The 6,631-nt window shown below is 36.8% G+C and overlaps 1 protein-coding gene across 2 annotated transcripts in view; it reads left to right on the forward strand.

Annotated features, from left to right (window-relative positions):
• Positions 1-6,631, forward strand: part of LOC106877344 (uncharacterized) — a 37,503-nt gene that overhangs the window by 14,845 nt on the left and 16,027 nt on the right. The gene's annotated exons all lie outside the window — the stretch shown is intronic.

The raw sequence follows: 6,631 nt of genomic DNA on the forward strand, positions 1-6,631 counted from the left end.
TATATATATATATGTATATATATACGTATATATATATATACAGGGATTGGACAAAATAATGGAAACACCTAGCATCATAACATCATAATTTTAAAATATCTATAAGACCGTCAAAAGCTTGTTTATTTTTATGTTATTTTTGATTTATTAATAGTGTTGCTTAATATGTTTAGCTAAAATTGCTGTTTCTTTTCAGATATCATTAGAAAAAGGTAATTAAAATTCATTAAAATGACACATATATCGGACTTTGAAAGAAGTCAAATTGATGGTGCTCGTATGACAGGCGCTAGCGTAACGAAAATAGCCAAGATGTTTCGTGTATCAAGAACTACTGTCTTGAAAGTAATGACAGCCTTTGAGAAAGAGGGGAAAACCCCCTCGTCGAAACAAAACTCCGGAAGAAAGCCAAAACTTTCAGAGAGGGACCGTAGGACTCTTACGCGAATTGTTAGAAAGGATCACAAAAGTACTGCTCCCAAAATTACACCAGAGCTTAATGACTACCTCGAGAACCCAATTTCCACAAAACCTGTTCGCCGGGAGCTGCACAAAGCTGGATTTCACGGGAGAGTTGCAATCAGAAAACCATTACTTTCAAAAACAAACGGTGCAAAGCGTTTAGAGTGGAGTAAAAAACTACAGATTGGTCCTTAGAGTAGTGGAAGAATGTTATTTTCTCGGATTAGTCATCCTTTACCTTATTTCCGGCCACTGACCGAGTATACGTGTGGAGACAGCCAAAAGAAGCATTTGACCCCGACTGCCTTCTTCTAACTGTTAAACATGGAGGACGATCTGTGATGATCTGGGGGACTATATCTTGGAAATCTGTCGGCCCAATGGTGTTCCTTCATGGCCAAATTAATAGTAAAGACTATTTAAGCATTTTATCTGATCAAATTCATCCTATGGTTGTGGAACTGTTTCCGGAGGGAACGCAATCTTTCAGGATGATAATGCACCAATTCAAACAGTTGAAGCTGTTACTGAATGGCACGAGGAACATTCTAGCGAAGTTGCACATCTTATCTGGCCACCGCAGTCCTTTGATCTCAATACTATTGAAAGGCTTGATTTTTAATGAATTTTAATTACCTTTTTCTGATGATATCTGAAAAGTAACAGCTTTAATTTGTTTGAAATTTTAAAGTGTTTCCATTATTAATTCTGAGTACAGAAACCACACCAACTCTAAACTGCATGCTTACTGTATACGTAGACACACAACGTTCTCCATCTACAAAACTGCGAATTTTCTCAACCAGCCTTGATGTCTGTTGTCCTTCTCCCTTCCGAACCTTTCATCGTCTCACAACTCCCCTTTACCGGCCATGAAAAAGATCTCTTATACACGTATTCCCGATGACAACTATCATAGTTTAGAAAGCTTTCAATGATATATTTGCTTTGGGTATAATATACAGATTGCTGTTTTGGACTAATACTTTTTCCGGCGCTAATAACAAATATGTATGTTACCATGTGTGTGTATGTATGTGTGTACGTACACACACACACACATACACACACACACACATACATACGCGCGCACGCACACACACACACACACACACAAACATACACGCATACAAGGGTCTGCTGAAAAGTTCATAGGCTGACCAAAATATTTTCATGGAATGTGACCAAATGAGGTTTATTTTTCAACATAGTGCTCCCTTGTGGTGAACACATATGTCATCAGTGTTGCGGTGCTTGGACCCCATTGGTGAAGAATCTTTTCTCCTGTTGGACAAGAAGTCGTCAACAGCAAATATAACGTCATCATTACTGCAATACTGGTTCCGAATCAAGTATTTTTTTTGCGTTGGGGAACAGGATGAGAGTCGGCAGGGGCCAAATCAGAAGAATAGGGAGTGTGATCAACCAGTTCAATGCCACAGTAACGCACAATAGCCATTAAACCCAAGAACTTTTGCGCTGGAGCACAAGACCTCTTTCGTCAGTTTTCCTCGGTGCTTGGTCTTAGCCTTTCGTAACTGCCCCAATATGTTGGCAAAATACTCTTCATTGTTGGTGTGCCCTTCTTAAAGATAGCCAGTAAACACAATGCCTTTTTTTCATCCCGCAAAACAGACCATCGACTCTCCCGCAGTTAAAATGATCTTGGCCTTCTTTGGAACAGGGAAGGAGGGTTTTTTCCACTGCATCGATTGTCTCTTTGACTCTCGCTCATCTTGGGTTAGGAAATATTAACGAGCCCAATATTCAGTTGGTACTTTTTTATAGACCTCGAAAGAGTGTAAGGCAAAATCGACTCCGGCGGCATTTGAACCCAGAACGTAAAGACGGACGAAATGCAGCTTAGCACTTTGTCTAGCGTGCTAACAATTCTGTCAACTCACTGTCTTAAGGTTAGGGTTAGGATTAGGGTTAACAATGATCTGAAGTTATATGCAAAAGATGACAAGGATCTGAAAGGGCTACTAGTAACTGTGAAAAAATTCAGCGATGACATCAATATGGAATTTGGTCTTGACAAATGTACAAAAGCTCCATTCAAACGTGGTAAACTGACAGCTAATTCCACGACCCAACTTCAACTTGAAGGTACATCAATCAAGGACTTGGATCAAGAATGTTTTATAAGTATCTCGGGGTGCACGAAAGGAAAGGGATTCAACACGGATCAATGAAAGTGAAGATCGGGAAAGAGTATTATAGACGTGTCAGAATGGTCCTAAAAATTGAACTAAACTCTCAGAATAGTGTTCGCTCTCTTCCCATTATCCACACAACTGAATAATACTAAGAAAGGGTATAACATCTTTGACCAGAAAATTAATCATCTGCTCTATATGGATGATCTAAAACTGTTTGCCAAAAACGAGAAAGAATTAGAAGAGCTCCTGAATATTGTCAAAGAATTCAGCTCTGATATAGGTATGGAATTCGGATTTGATAAATGTGCAAAGGCTACTTTCAAGGCAGGATAGTTCATAAAGGCAGAATACATAGATCTTGATACTACCACAGCTATTCGAAACCCAGACCAATCCGAAGTATACAAATGTCTGGGAATCAATGAAAGTGATGGTATCCAGTACTCTAAAATGAAAGAGAAAATCCACAAGGAATGTTACCTATAGGTAAGAATGGTCCTAAACTCAGAATTAAATGCTGCTAACAGAATTAATGCGACCAATTCTTTGGCCAAACCAGTAACCACATGTAGCTTCGGTATCATTAAGCGGAGTCTCACTGACATGCAGAATATGGACGGAAAGATCTGTAAAATCCTTACAAGGTACCGAATGCACCGTCCAAAATCAGGTGTAGACAGGATTTATCTCTCAAGAAAAATAGGTGGAAGAGGCCTGATACAGCTTGAACAGTCCTTCAAATCAGCAATAATAAACATAGAAACGTACTTTAATACAATAAGTGCCGTGTTTTTACGAACTGCACTAAAGCATGAAGATTCCAAGCAAGCTTTGGTCATGAAGCTTAGTAAGAAATTTAAAATGTCTCTTGGCCTACAGGTTAACAATAAGAATGACCAAAGATGCCCAAATACTGACAGACCTACCATTGCTTCTCATGATTTAGAAATTAACAATCAGAAAGACCAACGAAATTCAAATAGTGACAAACCTATCACTGATGCAAAAAAAAACATCAAATAAAATGCAAACAAGGCTTGCATGAATAATATCGAAGACAACTAGAAATGCGAACTCCTGCATGGAAAATACCTTCACCGCCTGTCCAAGCTAGATATTGATCAAAATCTAACACACCAATGTCTACAAGGGACAGGTCTGAAAAGGGAAACAGAAGGTTTTGTTATTGTAACGCAAGATCAGAGCTTACCTACCAGAAACTACTATGCAAACGTCCTTAAAGATGGATCTGACCCCTCGTGCAGAATTTGCGGAAAATTTACAGAGACAATTGGTCATGTCGTTTCTGGCTGCCTAGACCTCACTGAAAAGGAGTACCTCATAGGACATGATGGATTAAGGCAGTGGATCCACTGGAACGCTTGTAAATACTACAAAATTAAATTCCATGACAAGTGGTACAGACACTATCCAGAGGCTGTAGTAAATGGCGAGTGTGTCACCATCTTTTGGAACTTCCCAATACAAACAGAGAGAAAAGTTGACTCCGATCGACCAGACATTGTGATCAAGGACTACAGCAGAGGAACTTGTCTGTTAACAGATATGTCTGTCCCACAAGATCAAAATGATGATGATGATGATGATGATGATGATGATGATAATAATAAAAAAATGCAAGCTGTGTGGGATTTTAACATTCAGACTGACAGAGTAATAGAAGCTAGACAGCCTGATTTGGTAGTAGTAGATAAAGAGAATAGAAAGTGCCAAATAATTGACTTTACAGTCCTAAATGATGAAAAAATTAATATGAGAAGTATAGAAAAAAATAGCAAAGTACCAGGACCTAGCTATTGAATTACAGAGACTATGGAAAGTGTGGGTAAAATGTATCCCAGTAGTTATAGGGGCATTAGGAACTTTCCCTACAGATTTGAAAAGATGGACAAAGAAAATAGGCATAAAACCCAGTTCAATACAGCTGTAGAAAACAGTGTTATTTAGGGACAGCTAGGATACTTAGGAGGGTTCTTGGCATCTAAGGTTACTTGTTGTAGCCTGATGTTAGGATTCTTTTCTTTTCCAACAGTCTGATCTATTGAATGTATATGACTAATAATGATGATGATGATGATAATAATAATAACAACAACAACAACAACAACAACAACAATAATAATAATAATAATAATAATAATAATAATAATAATCCTTTCTATTATAATCACAAGGCCTGGAATTTGGTGGGAGGGAGTAAGTCGATAACATCTACCCCAGTATTCAACTGGTACTTAATTTACCATTTTGATTTTGATTTTGTCTTGACGAGTTCGAAAAACGAACGAAAGCGTTAATAAAGAATTATCGGTGCTGGTTTGTTTACGTTACAGTAACTTATCGGTTCAGTAAAAATAACGGAGTGCTCGAGTAAACTACTTTATTTGAAATACTACATTTAAGTCATGTATTGAGACTAGTCCTACAAGGTTAAAGAAGTAAAAGAATAAAAGAACAATCCTTCATGGAAGAGACAAATGACTTGGCAATTACTGTTATCGCTTTTTCGCTTACTCAATTTCCTCACAAAAAGGAATAATTAAATAGAAACACTCCAATATTGAGATAGTCACACCCACACACACATACAGATAATACTTTGAGACACACGACAGCACATGTGACACAGTCAAGAGTTGATTGAGAAGTGAAAATATGTTGTTGGTTTACTTATAGTTCGAACAATACATAACGTGTCACTAGATCACGTTGACAATGAAGTTATTGTTTTCTGAGTGTCGTATTTATTTTCTTCTATTAGAAAAGATAAAATGCGTTGAAATATTTCTGAAATATTACAATGTTTTTCATTTTACTTAATTTTTATGAATAAATCTTTCGTTGAAAACTTCTCCTAATTAGTTTCGTTTAAAGGTCTCTTTATAATTCTCGGAGCGTAGGCCCGTTTATACTGTTAATAATAACTGGAAGGCAGCAAGCTACTAGAATCATTATTACACCGCGAAAAATGCTTAGCGGCATTTCGTTCGTCTTTACGTTTTCAGTTTAAATTCTGCCGGTGTCAACTTTGCCTTTCATTCTTTCGGCATCGATAAAGTAAGTACCAGTTGAGCACTGGGGTCGATGTAATCCATTGACCCGTTTCCTCGAAATTTCAGGCCTAGTGCCTATAGCAGAAACGAATAACAGCTGGAAAGTAGCAAGCTAGTACAATCTGGGATCGTGTTATTAATTTGATCTCTTTTCCAAAATTTCAGACTTTGTGCCTATAGTAGAAAGAATTATTATTAGTAGCTGGAACCGAAAGCGGCGAACTGGCAGAATCATTAGCATAGCGGGCAAAATGTTTAGCGGCATTTCATCCGTCCTTAAGTTCTGAGTTTTATTTCCACTGATGTCGACTTTACCTTTCATCCTTTCGGAATCGATAAAATAAGTACCAGATGAGTACTGGGGTCGATGTAATCGACTTACGTGAAACTGCTGGCCTTACACCAAAATTTGAAACCAGTAATGGTTGGAACCTTTAAGAGAGTAAACAAGTAAAGAGATATGAAAACTACCATGAGGTTTCAAATATTAATCGTGCCTTAATCTTGTCTGAGAGCTGTAGTTATAAGAGATAGAATTTATTGGATATTACCTGCTATTTTCGCAAGTCTTTCGCGGGCAGTGCATTTCGCTAATGTTCAACTCGAACAGTTTAAGGTGACGGCTGTAAGGGGAGGGACGACTGTAAGGGGAGGGACGACTGTAAGGGGAGGGACGACTAAAAACTGTCTGCTGGGGAAAAAATTACATATATATTATATTCATATATATAATATATATGTATATATATAATATATATATAATATATATAAAATATAATATGTATATAATATATATTATATATATATAATATATATATAGATAATATAATATATAATATATATATATAATATATATAACATATATAACATATATATATAATATACATATATATATATAATATATATATGTAATATATATATATAATATATATG

Source organism: Octopus bimaculoides, chromosome 9, assembly GCF_001194135.2.
Source record: "Octopus bimaculoides isolate UCB-OBI-ISO-001 chromosome 9, ASM119413v2, whole genome shotgun sequence".
Classification (NCBI taxonomy): domain Eukaryota; kingdom Metazoa; phylum Mollusca; class Cephalopoda; order Octopoda; family Octopodidae; genus Octopus; species Octopus bimaculoides.